The sequence below is a fragment of the Dreissena polymorpha genome, chromosome 15 (assembly GCF_020536995.1).
Source record: "Dreissena polymorpha isolate Duluth1 chromosome 15, UMN_Dpol_1.0, whole genome shotgun sequence".
NCBI lineage: Eukaryota > Metazoa > Mollusca > Bivalvia > Myida > Dreissenidae > Dreissena > Dreissena polymorpha.
The window spans coordinates 37800588-37825843 of record NC_068369.1 but is presented as its reverse complement, the minus strand read 5'-3'; the positions used below and the strand labels follow the sequence as shown (position 1 = coordinate 37825843).

At 39.0% G+C, this 25256-nt stretch overlaps 1 long non-coding RNA gene and 1 other non-coding gene across 3 annotated transcripts; both read right to left on the bottom strand.

Annotated features, from left to right (window-relative positions):
* Positions 1–7558: 7558 nt before the first annotated feature.
* On the bottom strand, positions 7559–19700 carry LOC127859831 (uncharacterized). Of its 2 annotated transcripts, XR_008039472.1 has the most exons (6): positions 19297–19700; positions 17716–17766; positions 16138–16205; positions 15265–15317; positions 14382–14500; positions 7559–8029 (listed from the first exon to the last, which is right to left on the bottom strand). It is a non-coding gene; the product is annotated as an uncharacterized LOC127859831 (long non-coding RNA). The 2 variants fall into 2 exon arrangements; XR_008039473.1 differs by lacking the exon at positions 16138–16205.
* Positions 19701–24709: 5009 nt separating this feature from the next.
* Positions 24710–24902, bottom strand: LOC127861311 (U2 spliceosomal RNA). Its single transcript, XR_008040165.1, has one exon. It is a non-coding gene; the product is annotated as a U2 spliceosomal RNA (small nuclear RNA).
* Positions 24903–25256: the final 354 nt, after the last annotated feature.

The following is a 25256-nucleotide window of genomic DNA, read 5'->3' as shown; positions in this document are numbered from 1 at the left end:
CAACAGCAATTCTTTATTTATATTGTGGCCTCAACTTAGTAACTTGTGGAAACAACTTCATAAGTTGTGGCTTCAACTTAATAACTTGTGGAAACAACTTCTAAAATAACTTGTGGAAACAACTAAGTACGTTGTCCCCCCCCCCCCCCCCCCCCCCCCCCAACTTATTAAGTTGAGACCACAGTTTACTAACTTGTGGCCACAACTTTCTTACTTGTTCCTTAAACTTATTAAGTTGGCCTCAACTTTGTAATTTGTTCATTTAACTTATTTAGTTATTCTGTCAACTTAATAACTTATGGGAACAATTTATTAAGTTGAGGCCTCAGCGTAGAAACTTGTGGCCACAACTTCATAACTTGTTCCCAAAACTTATTAGTTGTTGCCTCAACTAAATAACTTGTGAGACCAACCTACTACGTTGAGGCAACTACTTTAAGTTTAACCAATCAGATCGGCCGTTTTATCTTTACCGTTTAATCACAATAAGTACCCCTTTTACAACTAGGGTGCTCGGGTTCGAGCCCTGTCTGAGCACTTGCCATGTAAGGAATGAATTCCAGATTTGAGCCCCTATCTGAGCAATCGACAAGTTAGCGACTGGGTTCAGAGTTCAAATCCTGGTGTGAAAACTAGCCACATAAGCGACGGATTCCGGTTTCGAATCCAGACTTGATAGCTCCCTTTTTAAACGATGTATATTTGGGCTTAGCCCCAGTCTAAGGACTTTCCCTGTAAGCACTGGAACTCCAGTCTGAGCATTTGCACCCTACATAACTGGTTTCGAGGCCCTGCCTGAGCACTAACCCTGTATGCTATGGGCCCCGGGCTCAAATCCCGATTTAAGAACTTACCGTTTACGTGAACGGACCCTGATCCAAGTCCTAGTCTCAGCGCAGGACCCGAAAAATTCGGGATTTATAGCTTACATGGCTAGTGCTCAGACCGGCGCTCGAACTCGAACACCCATCGCTTGCGAGGCGAGCTCTCATTCCGGGACTCGAAACCAGGAAATATTGCTTACGAAGCTAGTGCTCTTTTCGGCAACCGGTCGCTAATAAGGCGAGTGCTCAGTATGGTATGTTAGCGACGGCTGTTTGGTTCGAGTCCTTGTGTGACTGAGCTTCGCAACCGGGATCCTTCCCTTACTGGCCAAGTGGTAAGACACAGGCTTGAACCCGGGATCCATAGCTTTCAGGGCTAGTACTCTGGCTGGGGCTCGAACCCGGGACCTGTCACTGTTGGCACAAATTCTCACATCGGAATTGAAGCCGTCGCTCATAGGGTTAGTCCTCAAACCGAGGCTCGATCTAGAGACCCGAAGCTTTCAGGGCTAGTGCTCGTACCGTGATTCGACACCCCGTCACCGTCGAAAACTCCTCATTAGCTTTAAGGACTAGTGTTCATACCGTGATTCGAACCCAGGGACCGTCGAAAACATAGGCATCAAGCACTCGACTATTAAGCGATGGTTCCCGGGATCGAGCCCCGGTCAGAGCAATCGCCCTTTACAAGAAGGGTCCCGGGTTTGAATCTAAAAAAGCCAGTCAATGAACCTACCCAGACTTTTATTCATACCAGGGCAGTCAATTAACCTACCAATACTTTTCATATCAGGGTAGTCAATTAATCTACCCAGACATTCATTCATATCACAGCAGTCAATTAACTTACCCAGACTTTTCATATCATGGCAGTCAATTAACCTTCCCAAACTTTCATTCATTCCAGGGCAGTCAATTAACCTTCCCATACTTTTATCAGGATAGTCAATTAACCTACCCAGACATTAATTCATATTAAGGCAGTCAATTTACTTTTTTAGACTTTTTATATCACGGCAGTCAATTAACCTACCCAGACTTTCATTCATATAAGGGCAGTCAATTAACCTACCCAGACTTTCATTCATATCAGGGCAGTCAATTAACCTACCCAGACTTTCATTCATATCAGGGCAGTCAAGTAACCTAACCTAACTTTCATTCATATCAGGGCAGTCAATTAACGTACCCACACTTTCATTCATATCAGGGCAGTCAATTAACCTTACCTAACTTTCATTCATATCAGGGCAGTCAATTAACCTACCAACACTTTCATTCATATCAGGGCAGTCAATTAACCTTACCTAACTTTCATTCATATCAGGGCAGTCAATTAACCTTCCCTAACTTTCATTCAATATTGAAGTTTTAGCTCCCATATTGGAAAAATATATACTTGTTATGCATTGAGAATGGGGCGGATTACCGGACCCAATTTTGAATGAAAACAAACACTGCCTGAGTGACTGGCTACATGTAGCAAAAACGCTTACAAACCCATTACAGTTGCAGTTGTGAAATTGATATTGTGTAAACTTTGCAATCAAAAAATTAAGTATTAGGTTCCACCACTGGAAATATGTGACTAATTTTCCACATAAAACATTTACTAGTTTAAACAATGATATTCAATATTTAAAGCAAGAAATTTTAATTCCTTGAAAATGTTCCTACATGGAACAGTTAAATAATAATTATATATGGGACATTTATTTTCATTGATTTTGTGGATTGAACAATCCACAAATTTGACACAAGCACATGGAAAAATGAACACTGCAAATTTCCAAAATAAAAAACACCCCAATTTACGTGTCCACGAACAAATCATTTTTAGAAAAACGACACAATTTTATGGCGCCCAATGTAAATGCTTGTACATTATATACTTCTAAACATCATAAATTTACAAGCGTGAAGTTGATTCATTTTCACTTTATTTTATTAAAAGTGTGATATTCTATTCAAACAACAAAATATTTGCACCATAACTTTAACTTTTAACATAAATATTTCATTTAAAGTGATATTATGGGCATCTAACAGTATATAGGTGCCTATTGCAACCGTTGTTTATTGTTGGTGTTTTCACTTCATATTTGTTAATGCAGCATCAACATACTTAAACAATATCCCGTAAAGAGAAAAATGATCAAATTGAATATCAACCGTATTTTCGTTTTGACAACTGACGACAGAAATGATTCGATGTACGATGTGAGTCTAAATGTAGTTTTCATGCAGATTCGTTCATACGACACAAAGACACAATTTTGTTTTACGGATCATTTCGGCTTAGAGTACTGGGTGAGTCACGTAAAATAATGAATTTCATATATATATTTTTTATAAACAACTGGTAGCAAGATGAGTTGTAGATAATTGGTCAGTTACTACATTTTAACTAATTTTTTTGACTTGTTAATTCTTTTCAGCTCAATTCAACAGTGAAAAATGCCCATAATGTCACTTTAAATGAATGAATACGGATGATTATTTTTTGCTTTTAAACTGCTGTTAATAGAAAAGAGCCGTACAGGCCATGCTCTGAAACAACTGTCCCAGATTAGCCTGTGCAACACTTTCCACCTAATCTGGATTTTTGCTAAGATGAGACTTCCATTAACCCATTCCCACTAAGACACAAAGTGAAAATGGCTATATGCAAACAGCATAAAACCAGAACAGCCTGCGAGTAACTCACAGTCTGTTCAGGTTTTATGCTGTTTGCTACTCATAAGTATCTAAGGGTTGGAAATGAAGCCTTTAAAACTTGAAATCTAGAAAGAAAGGAATTCAATTAAATTTAACTTTCTATGGGACTATTCTATAGGAACATGAAAATACGTTTCTAAGTGGTAAAGGGTTAAATGAGAAACATCATACAAGCGGCATGCACAGACTCATCTTGAACAACACTTAAGGCACACTTACAATTTGGAGATTCTTCGGCTTGGACAACACTTAAGGCACACTTACAATTTGGAGATTCTTCGGCTTGGACAACACTTAAGGCACACTTACAATTTGGAGATTCTTCGGCTTGGACGACACTTAAGGCACACTTACAATTTGGAGATTCTTCGGCTTGAACAACACTTAAGGCACACTTACAATTTGGAGATTCTTCGGCTTGGACAACACTTAAGGCACACTTACAATTTGGAGATTCTTCGGCTTGAACAACACTTAAGGCACACTTACAATTTGGAGATTCTTCGGCTTGGACAACACTTAAGGCACACTTACAATTTGGAGATTCTTCGGCTTGAACAACACTTAAGGCACACTTACAATTTGGAGATTCTTCGGCTTGGACAACACTTAAGGCACACTTACAATTTGGAGATTCTTCGGCTTGGACAACACTTAATGCACACTTACAATTTGGAGATTCTTCGGCTTGGACAACACTTAATGCACACTTACAATTTGGAGATTCATGGGCTTGGACAACACTTAATGCACACTTACAATTTGGAGATTCTTCGGCTTGGACAAAACTTAATGCACACTTACAATTTGGAGATTCTTCGGCTTGGACAATACTTAAGGCATACTTACAATCTGGAGATTCTTCGGCTTGGACAACACTTAAGGCAGACTTACAATTTGGAGATTCTTCGGCTTGGACAACACTTAAGGCACACTTACAATTTGGAGATTCTTCGGCTTGGACAACACTTAATGCACACTTACAATCTGGAGATTCTTCGGCTTGGACAACACTTAAGGCACACTTACAATTTGGAGATTCTTCGGCTTGGACAACACTTAAGGCACACATACAATTTGGAGATTCATGGGCTTGGACAACACTTAAGGCACACTTACAATTTGGAGATTCTTCGGCTTGGACAACACTTAATGCACACTTACAATTTGGAGATTCATGGGCTTGGACAACACTAAAGGCACACTTACAATTTGGAGATTCTTCGGCTTGGACAACACTAAAGGCACACTTACAATTTGGAGATTCTTCGGCTTGGACAACACTTAAGGCACACTTACAATTTGGAGATTCTTCGGCTTGGACAACACTTAAGGCACACTTACAATTTGGAGATTCTTCGGCTTGGACAACACTTAAGGCACACTTACAATCTGGAGATTCTTCGGCTTGGACAACACTTAATGCACACTTACAATTTGGAGATTCTTCGGCTTGGACAACACTTAAGGCACACTTACAATCTGGAGATTCTTCGGCTTGGACAACACTTAAGGCACACTTACAATTTGGAGATTCTTCGGCTTGGACAACACTTAATGCACACTTACAATTTGGAGATTCATGGGCTTGGACAACACTTAATGCACACTTACAATTTGGAGATTCTTCGGCTTGGACAACACTTAAGGCACACTTACAATTTGGAGATTCTTCGGCTTGGACAACACTTAAGGCACACTTACAATTTGGAGATTCTTCGGCTTGGACAACACTTAAGGCACACTTACAATTTGGAGATTCTTCGGCTTGGACAATACTTAAGGCACACTTACAATTTGGAGATTCTTCGGCTTGGACAACACTTAAGGCACACTTACAATTTGGAGATTCTTCGGCTTGGACAACACTTAAGGCACACTTACAATTTGGAGATTCTTCGGCTTGGACAACACTTAAGGCACACTTACAATTTGGAGATTCATCGGCTTGGACAACACTTAAGGCACACTTACAATTTGGAGATTCTTCGGCTTGGACAACACTTAAGGCACACTTACAATTTGGAGATTCTTCGGCTTGGACAACACTTAAGGCACACTTACAATCTGGAGATTCTTCGGCTTGGACAACACTTAAGGCAGACTTACAATTTGGAGATTCTTCGGCTTGGACAACACTTAAGGCACACTTACAATCTGGAGATTCTTCGGCTTGGACAACACTTAAGGCACACTTACAATTTGGAGATTCATGGGCTTGGACAACACTTAATGCACACTTACAATGTGGAGATTCTTCGGCTTGGACAACACTTAATGCACACTTACAATCTGGAGATTCTTCGGCTTGGACAACACTTAAGGCACACTTACAATTTGGAGATTCTTCGGCTTGGACAACACTTAAGGCACACTTACAATATGGAGATTCTTAGGCTTGGACAACACTTAAGGCACACTTACAATTTGGAGATTCTTCGGCTTGGACAACACTTAAGGCACACTTACAATTTGGAGATTCTTCGGCTTGGACAACACTTAAGGCACACTTACAATTTGGAGATTCTTCGGCTTGGACAACACTTAAGGCACACTTACAATTTGGAGATTCTTAGGCTTGGACAACACTTAAGGCACACTTACAATTTGGAGATTCTTCGGCTTGGACAACACTTAAGGCACACTTACAATTTGGAGATTCTTCGGCTTGGACAACACTTAAGGCACACTTACAATTTGGAGATTCTTCGGCTTGGACAACACTTAAGGCACACTTACAATTAGGAGATTCTTAGGCTTGGACAACACTTAAGGCACACTTACAATTTGGAGATTCTTCGGCTTGGACAACACTTAAGGCACACTTACAATTTGGAGATTCTTCGGCTTGGACAACACTTAAGGCACATTTACAATTTGGAGATTCATGGGCTTGGACAACACTTAAGGCATACTTACAATTTGGAGATTCATGGGCTTGGACAACACTTAATGCACACTTACAATTTGGAGATTCTTCGGCTTGGACAACACTTAAGGCACACTTACAATGTGGAGATTCTTCGGCTTGGACAACACTTAATGCACACTTACAATTTGGAGATTCATCGGCTTGGACAACACTAAAGGCACACTTACAATTTGGAGATTCTTCGGCTTGGACAACACTTAAGGCACACTTACAATTTGGAGATTCTTCGGCTTGAACAACACTTAAGGCACACTTACAATTTGGAGATTCTTAGGCTTGGACAACACTTAAGGCACACTTACAATCTGGAGATTCTTCGGCTTGGACAACACTTAATGCACACTTACAATTTGGAGATTCTTCGGCTTGGACAACACTTAAGGCACACTTACAATTTGGAGATTCATGGGCTTGGACAACACTTAAGGCACACTTACAATTTGGAGATTCTTCGGCTTGAACAACACTTAATGCACACTTACAATTTGGAGATTCATGGGCTTGGACAACACTTAAGGCACACTTACAATGTGGAGATTCTTCGGCTTGGACAACACTTAAGGCACACTTACAATTTGGAGATTCTTCGGCTTGAACAACACTTAAGGCACACTTACAATGTGGAGATTCATGGGCTTGGACAACACTTAAGGCACACTTACAATCTGGAGATTCTTCGGCTTGGACAACACTTAAAGCACACTTACAATTTGGAGATTCTTCGGCTTGGACAACACTTAAGGCACACTTACAATTTGGAGATTCATGGGCTTGGACAACACTTAAGGCACACTTTCAATTTGGAGATTCATGGGCTTGGACAACACTTAAGGCACACTTACAATGTGGAGATTCTTCGGCTTGGACAACACTTAAGGCACACTTACAATTTGGAGATTCATGGGCTTGGACAACACTTAAGGCACACTTACAATGTGGAGATTCTTCGGCTTGGACAACACTTAAGGCACACTTACAATTTGGAGATTCTTCGGCTTGGACAACACTTAAGGCACACTTACAATCTGGAAATTCTTCGGCTTGGACAACACTTAAGGCACATTTACAATCTGGAGATTCTTCGGCTTGGACAACACTTAAAGCACACTTACAATTTGGAGATTCTTCGGCTTGGACAACACTTAAGGCACACTTACAATTTGGAGATTCATGGGCTTGGACAACACTTAAGGCACACTTTCAATTTGGAGATTCATGGGCTTGGACAACACTTAAGGCACACTTACAATGTGGAGATTCTTCGGCTTGGACAACACTTAAGGCACACTTACAATTTGGAGATTCTTCGGCTTGAACAACACTTAAGGCACACTTACAATGTGGAGATTCATGGGCTTGGACAACACTTAAGGCACACTTACAATTTGGAGATTCTTCGGCTTGGACAACACTTAAGGCACACTTACAATTTGGAGATTCTTCGGCTTGAACAACACTTAAGGCACACTTACAATTTGGAGATTCTTCAGTCTGCCGATCTTGGGTGGCAAGGTCTCAAAGTCATTGTCACCCAAATAAAGAGCACGTAGAGAATCTGAAAATGGGATACGAGCATTTTGACAAACTTTAAATCATATTAACACTGAGGGCTTATCACGTGATAGTCAAGATGGCAACGTCCATGCCAAGACAGGTATTTTTCGCTGTTTCAACCCTTTATTACATATATATATATATATTTAAATGCCACTCACTTTCCAGCCACAACAGCAAGAAAGTGATTAGCGTTTATTTCGTATTAATATTCGCTCTATATCTCGAACTTACTCGCTACAAATTTTCTTAGCAGAAGTTGTTATTTTGTGTCCCGCCTGGAAATTCTACAGCGAGTAAAGTCGAGAGATAGAGAGAATATTAATACCAGATGAAAGGTAATCACTTTCTTGCTTTGTAAACAGCTGATAATTTGTTGTGTATGTAAAACCTGATGATTCGAGTCTCCCTATGGGACAACCAGACTTAATGCATGTGCCATCCCAGGGGCTAAACTTTCCGCCTAAACTGGATATTTGAATCAAGTAGGTCATATATAGTTATCTGTCTTCAGCATTAAAGAACTTGTTCACAGTTTGGTCAAGTGACAATTGATTAAAAAATACTTTATGCCTTGTTTTAGCAAAATTACACTCCTTACTAAGAAAAATGTACAAAAGTAAATATTTGTTAAAACTGATATTCATTAATCAGAAATGGAAAAATAATAAAGCATTTGTAACGCTTTCATGAATTATTTAGCAAAATTGTGTATTCCCAATATACCGTTTAAACTATCTTACAAATTCAAAAGCAACGTGAAACTGGCTTTGTGCAAACAGCACAAAACAAGAACAGCCTGCGAGTAACTCGTATCTAAGGTTTGGAAATGAAGTCTCAAAAACTTGAATCTAGTAATAAAGGTATTAAATTAAATATAAATTCAGGAATGTAATTGAGGCAAAGTCAGAGGGGAGGAAATCTCTGTTGACTTATTTTGACTACACGAATGGCGCGCATAACGCAATGACAAACATAAAAACAGACATTAAAATAAACAACTTTTTGAACTTCATAACAATATTTCTTTATAAAAACCTTTTAAACTTCACATTTAACATACTGAGGATGCAAAGTAAACAGTTAAGTAAGTATTTATTGTGATCAATAGCAGCAGTTTTTCAATGTATTGAATGACAGTTAATAGACTCAATATAAACAAACACACTTGAGTGTTCTTCTGGTGTTAATGATGTATTAACTGAGTTAAATTAATATATTTAATTTGTTTACCTTTGAATATCTTGCATTTCACATCTCAGCGATTTTCCTTGTCCAATTGGGAAAAGTACCCGTACCGGTTCAATTGGGAAAAATTGAGTCGTGAAAACCTCAAAATTGGGAAAAATCGAGTCGTGAAATCCTTAAATTGGGAAAATCGCGCCATGAAGTTTGGGTCTTATTGAATACATCATGCAGTTCATACTTAAATTAAACATACCCATTAAAATAATCATTTGCAGACATGCCTTAATGAACATTAAGTAATAAATTTGATATAAATAACAGAATATTATTAAGAACACACAAAATCAATTACTAGTTGTTTTAATCTCTTATAAAGCAATGTCTCTGTCTTTCATTTTTTTGAAAATTTCAACAATCTTTGATGTTTGATCATCTATCAGTTGCTGGCATCCCTCTCTGCACAGCATCATTAGTGCTGTCAATGTGTCCTGTTATAGACGGTTCCGAATGGTCGTGCAAAGATTGTTCATTAGACTGAACACACTTTCCACAGAGGCAAGGTTACAAACTGACGTAAAACAGTACGCTGGCTGCCTGACAAAAGCACCGTAAACAGTAACGACTCTATTGATCGCACGCGCTGAAGAATAAAACCGAAACTAATCGAGCGCGTGGTTACACACAACTATACGATTTTCTTTGTTCGCTCGCCGAAAGTTGGGTTTTGTTACAAAACTTTCGATCGTTTTGAGAAAAATTCGGACGCCGATTGGGATTTTTTCAGATGCTGATTGGGAATTTGGGAATTTTCATTCGATTGGGAAAGTACCGTTTACCGGTACTTTATAAAGAAGGAGGAAAATCGCTGCATCTTCACTCAGTTCAAAGCTATTTCTGTTAACTGAACAGCGTGACAAACATAATAAAGCAGAATATGCATATGAATCTGAGTATACACAGACCCGCTGACATATAAAAATCAAATCATGTTTGTCTATTTCCATGTTCGAACGATAATCTCTAAATTGTTTTACTTCGCGAGTAGACTACACTCCAATTTGCAAACACCGGTTTCCGTGACACAAATTTAGTGGGCACATTTCTTGACAAAATATGTGTTGCTTGTATCTAAAACGTAGTCTTTTTTTTGACAAACACATTTCATTTTATTCCTATCAGACTAGGTGATGTCAGTCGTTTATTCGATTGCTATTTGTTATTTCAATAATCTTAATTTTCTCTTCACAACGGCGCCATTTGCAAACAAATCACAGAGCGCATTTTAAGAACACGATTTTAATTGGAAGATTGGGAAAAGACAGCCAATTATATGGCTCGTTTTAAAAATGCTTAGGCAGAATCTACCAGTGTAAAATGCGGAGAGATTTCGCGGGCCGCGGATATTTCTGGACGCTTATGAAATACGTCCGCGGAATCGGTGGTAGCCTCTCTCCCCCACATTTTTTAAAACGAATTTACGCAAATCTCAGAAGTGACATCCAGGACAACCCGATCCGGGGAAATCCGCGGATCCGCGGAAAAATCACACCTCTGAACTTTCTAAGGGACTACAAATGCATGCAAATACGTATCTTAGTGGTAAAGGGCTAAACCATCATCCAAAGTCAAAAGCCTGATTGGTGTATTGGTAGCTCTTTAGATTTTGGTTCTTGAGTTCTCAGGTTCTCTCCCCAGGGCAGGGTACCTTTTATTACTTTTTATTTTTCCTCGTTATTATAATGATATTTGACTATACTTTAGTAAAAACAAGCGAGTTTGTAAACAAGGGCTGTTTGTAAAACATGCATGCCCTCCATATGGGCTCTCAGTTGTAGTGACAGCCATTGTGTGAATATGTTTTTTGTCACTGTGACCTTGACCTTTGACCTAGTGACCTGAAAATCAATAGGGGTCATCTGCGAGTCATGATCAATGTACCTATGAAGTTTCATGATCCTAGGCATAAGCGTTCTTGAGTTATCATCCGGAAACCATTTTACTATTTCGGGTCACCGTGACCTTGACCTTTGACCTAGTGACCTGAAAATCTCTAGGGGTCATCTGCAAGTCATGATAAATCTACCTATCAAGTTTCATGATCCTAGGCCTAAGCGTTATTGAGTTATAATCCGGAAACTATTTTACTATTTCGGGTCACCGTGACCTTAACCTTTGACCTAGTGACTTGAAAATCCATAGGGGTCATCTGCGAGTCATGGTCAATCTACCTATGAAGTTTCATGATTCTAGGCATAAGCGTTCTTGAGTTATCATCCCGAAACCATGTTACTATTTCGGGTAACCGTGACCTTGACCATTGACCTAGTGACCTGAAAATCAATAGGGGTCATCTGCGAGTCATGATCAATCTACCTATCAAGTTTCATGATCCTAGGCATAAGGGTTCTTGAGTTATCATCCGGAAACCATTTTACTATTTCGGTTCACCGTGACCTTGACTTTTGACCTAGTGACCTCAAAATCAATAGGGGTCATCTGCGAGTTATGATCAATGTTCCTATAAAGTTTCATGATCCTAGCCCCAAGCGTTCTTGAGTTATCATCCGGAAACCACCTGGTGGACGGACCGACCGACCGACCGACAGACAGACCGACCAACATGTGCAAAGCAATATACCCCCTCTTCTTCGAAGGGGGCATAAATATGCATGCCCTCCATATGGGCTGTCAGTTGTAGTGGCAGCCATTGTGTGAATACGTTTTGTGTCACTGTGACCTTGACCTTTGACCTAATGACCTGAAAATCAATAGGGGTCATCTGCCAGTCTTGATCAATGTACATATGAAGTCTCATGATCCTAGGCCTAATTATTCTTGAGTTATCATCAGGAAACCATTTTACTGTTTCGAGTCACTGTGAACTTGACCTTTGACCGAGTGACCTGAAAATTAATAGGGATCATCTGCCAGTCATGATCAATGTACCTGTGAAGTTTCATGATCCTAGCCGTAAGCATTCTTGAGTTATCATCCGGAAACCATTTTACTGTTTCGAGTCACTTTGACCTTGACCTTTGACCTAGTGACCTGACAATCAATAGGGGTCATCTGCCAGTCATGATCAATGTTCCTATGAAGTTTCATGATCCTAGGCGTAAGCATTCTTGAGTTATCATCCGGAAACCATTTTACTGTTTCGAGTCAATGTGACCTTGACCTTTGACCCGAAAATCAATAGGGGTCATCTGCAAGTCATGATCAATGTTCCTATGAAGTTTCATGATCTTAGGCGTAAGCATTCTTGAGTTATCATCCGGAAACCATTTTACTGTTTCGAGTCACTGTGACCTTGACCTTTGACCTGAAAATCAATAGGGGTCATCTGCAAGTCATGATCAATGTACCTATGAAGTTTCATGATCATAGGCGTAAGCATTCTTGAGTTTTCATCCGGAAACCATTTTACTGTTTCGAGTCACTGTGACCTTGACCTTTGACCTAGTGACCTGAAAATCAATAGGGGTCATCTGCCAGTCATGATAAATGTACCTATGAAGTTTCATGATCCTAGGCGTAAGCATTCTTGAGTTATCATCCGGAAACCATTTAACTGTTTCGTGTCACTGTGACCTTGATTAATGTACCTATGAAGTTTCATGATCCTAGGCGTAAGCATTCTTGAGTTATCATCCGGACACCATTTTACTATTTCGAGTCAGTGACCTTGACCTTTGACCTAGTGACCTGAAAATCAATAGTGGTCATCTGCCGCTCATGATCAATGTACCTATGAAGTTTCATGATCCTAGGCGTTCTTGAGTTATCAACCGGAAATCATCTGGTTGACGGACCCACCGACCGACATGTGCAAAACAATATACCCCCTCTTCTTCGAAGGGGGGCATAATAACAGTTACAATTGTCATTTGTTCTGATATTTTGAACCTATTTATATTTACTCAATTGCAATGAAACCCTTATTGCTAATTGAGGCAGACTTGAGTTTGTTGCCAGTACTGTCTGTATTTTGAAGAGCTCATGCTCCTGGAACCCTCCTATAACTTTATATCAAGATTGACATTTGCCAGCTGTAAAACTTTCATTTTAGTTCATTTAAGTTTTAACCCTTTCCCATTCAGAAGCACAGTGAAAATGGCCATGTGCAAACAGCATAAATCCGAAACAGCCTGCGAGTAACTTGGAAATGAAGCCTTTAAAACTTAAACCTAGTTAGAAAGGCCTTTCAATTCAAATTTAACTTTGTAAGGGACTACAAATGTTTAAAATTTCGTTTCTAAGTGGTAAAGGGTTAATGGAACATCGCTCTGAGAAAATGCGGCTTAACAAATGTGCATTAAGTCGTCCCAGATAACCAATTAGCAGATCAGGCGGAACAGGGACCACCGTTCCGCTCTTAAAGATTGTTTCCACCGATTTTTTTGCCCAATTAGGAAAAGTACCAGTACCAGCCCAATTGAAAAATGTGTGCGAAAACCCTAAAATTTGGAAAATTCCCATCTCAAAGTCTTCCAATTTGGAAATTGGTGTATATGATTTGTTTGCTCCCAAATACTTTTAAATTGATAACTTAGCATTGTCAAGTTGTCAATATTATGTTATATAATTATACTAAGGTTCTAGCCATACAGCTGCAAAGGGAAACTGACTAACTGTCACATTAAATGTAACCAAAAAACAATAATAATTTTTGTTTGAAACATTCAATTTGGAATCTTTTGGACAGCAATTGGTAAACTTGTAGATTGTTTCTAATTGGGAAAGTGCAGTGGTCCGGTACTTTATAAAGAATCAAAACAAGAGCTGTCTCCATAGGATGACATATGCCCCCGATAAACGCATTGATAGAAGTTATAAGCATTTTTCAAAACCTAAACGCATTTTTCGAAACCTAAACGCGGATCCTAAGTTCAAGGTCAAGGGGGTCAAAATTTGTGTGCATATGGAAAGTCCTTGTCCATATACACATGCACACCAAATATGAATGTTACATCTGAAGTGACATAGAGAAGTTATGAGCATTTTTCGAAACCTAAACGCAAAGTGTGACGGACAATTGTACAAACAGAGCGATCACTATATGCCCTCTTTCGGTGGCATAAAAATCTCTGTTATGATTTCAAGGAAACTCTACTGAACAAAAATCCATTATAAGCGGAAGTTGCCAGCATTATCTGGAAACTAACCAAGTTGAAAGAAGTTCTGTGGCAGACTTGTCTCGTTGAGATAATTGTATGTCAGATACAACACTTCTAAGACAGGAAACGCACCAAACCCTCGGGGCAATGTGCACAAGCGATTCATGCTGAAGTGGTTTATTTGTTAATGTAAAACATCAGGTAAAATATCATGTGAAACATGATTTACAATGTATTGAATACTTAAATTTTGTTTAATGTCTGTGTTGACATTCCGACATCAAATCTAAGTCTCTTCATTGCATATCACAAGTAACTTTGAAACTTAACATTCATCGTCAAGTGAGATGGACATTCAATTCAAATAAAAAGTTTGGTTAACAAAGGGCTAGATCTGTCACACCAGAGAAAAGTTGTAACAGTAAAACAATTAAAATCATCATTTTCATACAGGGGTTTTCTAGCCATTTTGGGAAAAGGAGTAAAGTCAAATTGGGATTTGTTATCGATAAAAGTGGCAAATTAAGGAATTTTTTATCGACAAAAATGACCAAATTGGGAATTTTTTTATCAACAAATATTGACACAACAGGTCTCTTCCTGTCCATTTAAATAAAATAGTTTTATATTTTGTAGGATGTGGAAAAAATAAAATTGAGATATAGAGTCTAATAATAATAAGTCAGCAGACACTTCAGGTAATTTTTTTTATTTTTTGGAAATAAGGAATTTTTGTTACAATTTTGGTTTGGGATTTGGTCTGTTTGCTTTGAGATCTGGTCTGTTTTACTGCCTTTTTTACATAGCAGAAATCCCCTGTCATATATCATGTTTTTCAATGTTTGAAACAGTGAAATACCAATTTTAAATCACTGATGTTTACCTATTACTCACATGAAAGAATAAAATAAAAATCATTGATTATGCTTACCCCAGATTTAAGGTCTTCAATTTTGTCATGCTGCTGATATTTGGATGTATTTCCTGTAACCCAAAACATCAAAATATTCAACAAAACAACACTAAAATTACAGTATTTTTTGCAATGCAAGTATGTTGCTATTAGGTTTATTTCAAAACATACCATAAATTTGAGCAACGATTAAAACTATTCTGCTTTATATTTTATATTTCTTTATATTCTTTATTTTATATTGCTTTAAATTTCTCTTCAAACGTGTATTCAAAACAGCATCAACACTAGGATCGTGTCTTTTTTAAGATCTTACGTAAAGTTCAAGTTTAATAGCACTTTAAAGCCTCTACAAATTAACATAATTTACAATTATGATCAATATATTTCCCTTATGTAAATTTCAAAATTGTCTTTTTCGTGAACACATAAATTTGTGTATTTTTGAACAAAAATTATAACAAAAAATCTGCTTTATTATTTTTCTTATGTATTTGTCTTAAAGTCATGGATCGGTCACAAACCACTAAATCCACAAAAATTAATTTTGGAGTTCTTGTGTATTCTTCCACTGCTTATTATCTCAGTTTCAAAATCTTTATTTCATTGGTGCTTTACCTTGACAGTGTTTTTTTTTCACCATTCAGGGAATCGGGCCAGGTGACCAGTGGATTGGGAAAAATCGTGATGTTATTTTGCTAACAAATGATTTTCAAAATGAGAATTCAAGTGTTTTTAATATTAAATCTAATAAAGTTTAACTTGCAGAATTTTTATTTTTATATTTTGGAAACCATCAATTGGGAATTTGTTTGGGGAAAATATATACTTTTTTCCATTGGGCATGGGGCCAGATACCGACCCCGATATTGAACAAAAAATACACTATACCTTGATATGATTGTTGAAACAGTTCAGGAACTCCAGATTGTACAAGTTGGTCAGTGACGATGGTATATCTGCAATCACGTCAATGGTATAAAATAGTAACAATGATAGACCTTCTATTTCTATCCCCGTTGGGAAAAGTACTGGTACTGGTACCAAATCAAGAAAAATTTGCGCGAAAACCCCTGATAGTTGGAACAATTGTGTGTGAAATCTTCAGATCAAGAATAATTAGTCTTTTAATTGCACCAACCAATTTAAATATTCGTTTACATGCACTTTGGCTTTAAATGTCCAGTTTCAGTGCTCCTTTTTTTGTTCACTTGCAGATAATGCACTTTTGAACAATATTTGATGAAATAGTCCTTCCATTTTAGAAATTTGCAGAAGGAACTTTGTAGTTTTTCTTCAATTGGGAAAGTGCCTTTTACAGGTACTTTATACAGAAGGAAAAAAATCGCTGTAGACGTATCATAATCAACATTCATAGTTTGCCTTTCCTAACATGTGGCGTCATATGGATCTCCCTCTGGGGAACTGAGACTTAATCCTTTGCATGCTGGGAAATTTGTCGTCTGCTAAAATGTCGTCTGCAGAATTTCTAAAATAAGCATTTTCTTCGATTTTTTTTCAAAGAATACTATCAGAATAGCAAACAGTTTGGATCCTGATGAGACGCCACGTTCTGTGGCGTCTCATCTGGATCCAAACTGTTTGCAAAGGCCTTCAAAATTCGATTCCAGCACTGAAAGAGTTAATGCATGGCTGTAAAGACAAGTGTTGTACCATATTAGGCTGTGCAGACTTTTCACCTATACAAGATTTTTGTTTAGAAGAAACTTATTTCAAACAACACAATACCAAAAAGTGTCCTCGCTGATCAGCCTGGGCTGACTGCATATGCTAAACATGAACAACACTTAATTTACATGCAGTAAGCCCATTTTCCCAAGGAAAGGCAAATAAAGTATTGGATGGGTTAATCAGTCATAAAATTTAGCAATTCAACCATGGTAGCCCAAATTCTTGTACTATTAAATGCCATTTTACAAGCCTATATGTATTAAACTTTGAATCTGAGCTAATCAAAATTTACCTGAGATGGGCTTGCAGCTTGCAGGGCCCTGGTTTGGCCATTTTTGGGGCCGAAATTCGGCCCCATTCCCCCCTTAAAATAGTTTACTTTTTTCCCATTTCAGCTAAAAATTACCCCCTCGATATTTTTTAAAAAACTTTTATACCTATTTGCCAGCTGGTATCGTGCTATAAACCTTTGATTACATGTATATTAATGTAAATTACATTAAAATATAGCAATTTTATGTGTTGAATGGTTGGTTAAAAGATCTTCTAAAATTACCCCTTTTCGCTAAAAAATGGGAAATTCCCCCCTCTAAGGACCCGGCCCTTATCCCCCAAAGTGTAGCAAGGGCCCAGGCTTGTGTTAATTTCGATCACTGAATTATAACCTTAAATAGGAAAGTAACAGGTGAACATTTTCTTACATCTGATCACTGGTTGCCTAAAATTCTTCAAACACGTTATTACAAGATGAATCGTTAAAATTTGGAAACAACTTACTGGTGATCTTGTTATGTGTCAAGGTCAATCTTGTCAGATGTGCTAACTCAACTGCAAAATAAATGAAAAGATAATAAAGCATAAACACTGATGATTAACATGCAAACATACCCAAAAATTAGCAAAATTTCAAAAACAACATACAGACGTAACAACGTATTTTGCATGATTATATTAACAGTGCTCCAGCTAGGCCTTAATTGAAGGGCGCTCCACCCTGACATTTCAAACCTCCGCCCTTTAAAAAAGATAAAAAAAAATATGATAATTAATTAATCTCTTATTACATTGTAATAAACGTATTCCTCATTGTAGACATGATATTTGAATGGTTTAATAATAATAATATTTAATAATATATATTCTAACAATTATTAATAACATATTACTTAACATGCATCAAGAAGCATTCCAGAAACGCTTGCGTACTCGAAAGTGCCTTTTTGACAAAATACTGCGCGTCGAAAGTGACATTTTGACAAAAAAGCCCCCTGCCCTATTCAAATCCTAGTTGGAGCACTGATTAATGTTCGTCATTTTTGATGATTTCAATTATTGTATTTAATACAAACCTTCATATTTTGATCTTAAGATGCACGCATATATTTAACAATAATAATAAACAAGAGGGCCCTGCAGAGTTCAAGGTACAGCAATTGTCACACACTAAAATAACATCATCATCCGTGCAATAGCCCACCCCCCACGTTACCACAATGACATAGATGCCAGACAAGACATCTATGTCCCGATTGGATGTCAAATAGAGGCATGAGTGATGACCCACATTTCACTTTATGGAGTCAGCCATATGGTGTACATGTGTGTTTACTTCAGAAAATGGAGAAGTTCCGAGAACGTTTGTGTTCATGGAATTCTTAAAACACATTTATCGCCAATATTGGCCAAAAATATAAGTTTTTGTTAGCCATATACTTATTACTGACTACAACAAAGGTTGCATGATTGGTTGTGTTAGGTTTCCCATTTTTTGGCCAATGTCCCAACATTTTTTATGGAATGACCTGATTTGGACCTGAACACTTCTGGCATGTATTCACAATGTGATGCGAGCATGAAAGCATTGTAAGCAGTTACAAGGCTTGAATAAAGGTACCCCCCAGATATCTTGGATAATGGCTTTTACAGATAAATCAGCAGCAGCTGAAGTCAAGAGATGGGGAACTGTATTAAAATTTAGGAAGTGGCTACAGGTACGGATCCGTACCTCTAGAATCTGGGTTTAGAGGTACGGATCCGTATCTCTAGCCAAGCGACTGGGGTTTTGCTACAGGTACGGACCTCCCGTTTTCACATATTGTGTGTCCTTTTTCATAGTTAAATTGTTCCACCCTTATGTAAGATATATAACAGCAAAGTATGTACCTTAATTTTAAATCTAATGCAATTTATCCGCTTGGCGGAACTCGTTTGTTTACATTGTTCAGGCCAGCGATAATAACGAGAAACACGGGCTATGGTATATAGTATAATCTATTACTGCTACTGTAGTGAAAGCGTTGTCGTCTCATGGATGGGAGTGCTGTCATATTATAACAATCTTGTTTAAAAGTGTATTACCCTGTGTACCTCAGTGATTGAGGAGTTAGCCTTAACGTCGATGCAGTATCTCTAGACTAGCTGCATGTCGAAGGCGATGGGCTCGATGTAGTAACGGTGATTGTCCCACTCACACTTGATCAGGCCGGCGGATGAGAGAAATTACTGGGCTTTCGTCAACTTTTGAATTTGAAAAAAAAGACTTTGGAAAATCCTCAATTTCCTGGGCTCAGATTTTTGAAATTTTCACATTTTTGTGTTACCGCACCAAGTATTTCGTGCAGAAGTATGCCCCGAAATGTTAATTTTACAAGTTGGTGTGCGTTAAACATTGATACAACGCTAGTCAGACTGCTAATTTGCGATAAATTCATTGTGCAATCGTCAATATTCATGATGGGCGCCATGCTTGTTGTTGTTGAATACTCTCTTTTCACGAGAAACCCCGGGAAAACCATTGTGTACACACCGGTCGTGACAATAACGTAGTGACGTCACCATCTATGTATAGAATGCGGGAAAACGCGCCGTTGCCGCAAGTGGAAGAAATCACCCACAAGATAATCATCCAGTCTGGTTCCCGTCACGAATTGCCTGGTTCCCGCAGAGTAGCGAATGCTACAACTACGAGGGGAGTTTGTGCTTATGATTTTTTCGAACACTATGGTCGTCTTTTTTATGTTTGCTTAGTATGTGTGACCTACAGCATGTATTTGCTGATTTTGCAAATAAACTGAAACTGCAACCATCATACTGAAAGAACTCTTTCACACTGTATGCGAGTCCGGGAAACCCTTTCTTCCTCTGATACAGCACTCCTTCTCAATAGCAGAGTTTGTGCTGGTGCCTATTGGTTAAGGGGTGAAAACTATACACAGGTGCTCAGTTGTTAGAAAGTTTAAAATTATTTCCTGTGTGCTCATGATATTGGAAAGACATGTTTGTTGTGAGGACTCTAGTAGAATACGAGTGGCTTGCGCTTGCCTGCATCAGTTGATTGGCCGTAGTGAGAAACGTGGGAGACGTTGTGTGCTCTAATTATGCGCCTCAGGAGTTTGCATTAAAGATTTATACATAGAAATCTTGGCAATAGTTTGTTGGCAAACAAATGCAAATATACTAGACTTTACTGGGATTCAACATATCTGATTATAGTGACACTGTACCTGATATCCACGACTGAGTCATTGTTCCCAGCTGACTGGGAATCATTGCCATCTGTTGTTTGCTTTAAGTTCAGAAACGTCTCTCATGTAATCTGTTAACGCTTTATTTTAGAGGATGTTTCAAATATCTGTAGGAATTTCTGATCGCTTTTAGGCAAGTTTGAGTTAAAGTGATAGTATGAGCATTTTTCACTGTTGAGTTGAGCTGACCAATTATCTGCAACTCATCATGCTACCAGTTGTTTAACAATATATATAATATTCGATATTTTACATGAATGGACATCCCTCTAAGCCGAAATGATCCGTTAAACAAAATAGTGTCTTTGTGTCGTATGAACGAATCTGCACTAAAACGTCATTTAGATTCACATCGTAAATCGAATCATTTCTGTCGTCAGTTGTCAAAACGAACATATGACTGATATTCCAATGCATTATGTATGGATTGGATTGCCTGTGTTTTGTTTGGTACCCGGCAGAGATCCGAATGAAATTGAAATTAGAAATGAAAGTGGAAGTGGAAGTTTAAGCAAAAGGAAAGCAATTATGGAAAGTAGTTCCAACATGAGTACGCGTTGCCTGTTTAATTATTGGTAACTGAATGGATTCATAATGTGCATGTGCATAAGTAAATGTATGTGCGTTTAGTATGTAAATTTTGGTAAAAAACACAGACACACACACACACACACACACACACACACACACACACACACACATATCTCCTTCAGCACGTGATTATTGTGAAAAGTAGTGCCTATTTATCAAGAGGTCTCTTTCTCTTGTACGGAAAGCCATATCGCGATCGCCCCTTTCCTTTTGAGTTTTTTTTAACTGTATGCTTGTTCTGCAACATTTGTGCTGTCATTGGAGGATTCGTTGAAAGATGACGTTTGGGGCGCGTTTATTGAAGTATTGTGTTTTTGTCGAAATGTCACTGCCGAAACCACGAGGGCTCTAGCATTATGGCAATTTTCTTCAAAGTTGCACGACACATATTTGTCATTACAACGTTCGGAATAAGACATTAATCTTTTACCTGATACTAGTACTAGCCTTGCACACTCTGGTGTAAAGACATGACAGGAAAAATGCCTTACACGTTGGCCGTTCCATTATGAGTGCCCTGTAGGGAATCGGGAACTAGGCGATTACTGCGTAAGAATGACATCCGATATAATCTTGACCAGCCAAGCAGCCCCAAATTGTATATTGACCGAAGCCGAAGGCTGAGCTCCGCGTACAGATTGAGACTGCCTGACTGGTCACTATTAAGGCTGAGCTCCGCATACAGTTTGAGGCTGCCTGGCCGGTCATTTTTTTGCAGTTGGACCCAAAGTAGGTTTTCTGTTTTCCCAGAGTGTACCGAAAATGTTCGTCCAGTGTATCGATCAGTGTATTATCAATGATTTTAACATCAAACAATGTCGGTTGCTGTTTCAAAGTGCACACTGATAACTTCGTCCATAACTAACGGCCGAACTGTAGAAAATAAGGCCAAGATTCACAAATGGAAACCGTTCGGCGAACCTTTTTCGCTTTTCGAGAATCACCTGCACAATATATGAATCGCGTGATGGGAAAACCGGTCTAAATGCATGTGCGCTAAGTGTCGTCCAAGATTTGCATGTGCATTAAAACTGTGCATATGCATTAAGCACGTTTTTTCCACAACACGACCCTGATATAGGTATATCTTACCTGTCACGAAATGCCAATCATAAATTAAGTTCTGCATCAAGCACAATGCATTTGAAAGAGAAAAAAAAAAACGAGCTTCGCTCTGTGAAAACAAGGCTAAGCATATGCATGTCCTTTAAGCGCAGTTATTGGTACACGCGCTTCTCATCAAGGCGATCAGGGTTCAATCACAGACGCATTTTTGCATGACGCGGGTCTTTATGTTTCTTAACTTTATTTCATACGTGTCTTGATAATGCAGAACTGTTTGATAGCATTCCCTACAGGATCAAACAGCAATAGTCCGTACCATTAAAAACATAACCTTGTTTGAAAATAAATCAACAACTATTACCAAACACTAATTGAAGTGTGGTAAGTCATAATAAAGCGGTTTTCAGTCATTATAAGGCGTGATCAGTCGCTATCAGACGTGGTCAGTTATTATCAGGCGTTGTCAGTAATTATGAAGCGTCGACAGTCGTTATGGCGCTATAACACGCTGCAGTGCTCCAGCTCGGATTTCAAAAGGGCAGGGGGGCTTTTTTGTCAAAAGGGCACTTTCGACGCGCAGTATTTTGTCAAAAGGGCACTTTTGACGAGCAGTATTTTGTAAAAAGGACACGTTCGAGCACGCGGGTGTTTCTGGAATGCTTCCTATTGCATGTTAATTTATATGTTATAAATAATTTTATTATTTCCATTATTATTAAACTATTCAAATATAATGTCTACAATGAGGATTAAACTAATTACAATGTAATAAGAGATTTATGAATTATCATATGTAAAAAAAAAAAAATTTTTTTTTTTTTTTTTGGGGGGGGGGACAGGGCGGAGGTTCGGGGGGCAGGGCGGAGGTTCGGGAGGGCAGGGACGCGGCGCCCTTCGATTTAGGCCTAGCTGGAGCACTGCGCTGTCAGCCATTATTATTTAGCTCAGTGGTTGCTATACGCGCTCACCACCAAGGCGGGTCCAATCCCAGCTTCCGGCGTACGTACGTATGTTAGCTTTGTAGGTGGTCGCCATAGCGGACAAGTGAGGTTTCCCACGGGTTTTGCCCACACCGCACAATACCGCGCCAAAATTGAGTATCTTTCAGTAATAACTTTCAGATAATACTTCAAAGTTCGTTCCAACTTTCGTCACTATAAACAGTGAATTACAAATGAATGCTGGGACACGCTCCGGGGCCTTACATAACGCATCCTCGGGCGCGGAAGGACCTCATAAATTTCAAAATGCAATTATTAGCGTTGACAGTCGTTATGAAGCGTTGCCATTCATCGTGAGACGTTGTCAGCCATTATAAGGCGTTTTCAGTCGCTCTAAAACGTTATCAATCGTTATGAGGCGTTGTCAGCCATTATGAGGCGTCGTCAGTCGCTTTGACACGTTGTCAGCCAATTTTAGGCGTTGTCAATCGCTATAATACGTGGTCAGTCATTATTAGGCGTTGTCAGTCGCTTTAATACGTGTTCAGTCATTATTAAGCGTTGTCAATTGCTATGACACGATGTCAGCTATTATTATGCGTTGTCAGTCGCTATAAAACGTGGTCAGTCATTAAAAGGCATTGTCAGTCGCTATAATACGTGGTCAGCCATTATTAGACATTGTCAGTCGCTATAAAATGTTGTCAGTCATTATTCGGCGTTGTCAGTCTTTATTACACGTTGTCAACCAGTATTAGGCGTTGTCAGTCGCTATAACACGTTGTCAGTCATTATTAGGCTCTGTCATTCGCTATAGTACGTGGTCAGTCGTTATGAGGCGTTGTCATTTATTATGAGGCATGATCAGTCATTATGCGGCGTTTTCAGTCATAATAAGGCGTGATCAGTTGCTTATGAGAGATAATCAGTCGTTTTGAGCCGTTGTCATCAATTATGAGGCGTGGTAAGTCATTATATCCATTTATATTCGTGTAGTGCACCGATTGTAAAAATGCATGCATATAGGGTCAGTGTACTCATTACTTTACTTGACAGTGACTGTCTGGTTAGCGCAGTGGTAAGTATACGCGTTCATCACCAAGGCGGGTTCAATCCGAGCTTCCGTCGTACGTACGTATAAGAGCTCGGTTATTGGCGCTATAACGGACAAGTGAGGTTCGCCCCGTTTTTTTCCCCACTGCACAAGACCGCGCTGAAATTGACTATCCTACAGTTTTAACCAACCAGCAAATTTGCGAAAATACTTCGTTCCAACTTTCGTCAGTCTAAAACAGTGTATTACACAAGAATGCCGGAACACACTCCGGATCCTTACCTAACGCAGCCTCGGGCGCGGAAGAACGTATTTCTCTATTGCTTCGGTCACATTGTACTGCCAAACATTTTCTGCAGAAAACTTTCACACAATACTCGATATTTCGTTACGTGATTTTTTATGAACGAACGCGATACGCGATAGGAGTGCCTACCTGCTACAACGGTCGGTCACACGAGCGAATCAACGGTGCGTGTTTGTCTCATCGGCTGCCCGCAAGCGGATTACCACGTGTCCGGAGGAAACCGCTGTTCCTGCCTGACTCAACGCTCGGCGCGCTGCCTGTAACGTTCAGTAGTTTATTATTGGTTTTGGTTAAGTGGGCCGATCCCGGAGGTACTGCAATACCGGGCCAACCCGTGACGAGAGCGGAGCAAGCCCCTGACAACTCATCTGTGTCCAAAAATCAGTTTAATATCGAGGTCCCCCAATGGGGAACGTATCAGATATTAAGCTGATAAGAACAGATACTACCCTTTGATCTTAGCCAAAAGGCCGAGAAGCGATACCGTCGTGTGTGTATTTGAGATTTATTTACAGGTCGTCCAGCGTCTTCTCGACTACAGATGTATCGACCTGCCCCTGTGACCCTTCAGGGGGGAAAATAAGGTCATATTATACATCATAGCACGATGGCCAATGAGACCTTAATGCGACTAGATGCTTTTTTTTTTTTTTTTTTTTTTAAATGGATTATGTAGTGGTTGGCCTTTTATCGAAATGGTTTTGCAGTATTCCTTTTATCTCTAGATTAGCATTATCCTTATTGGCATTAATGTTAATTCCTTATAGTTTGTGTGGGTGGTTTTTGTGCTCTCCGCCCCAAGAGGTGTTAGTGGGGGTTCGAGCGGGATACAGAGG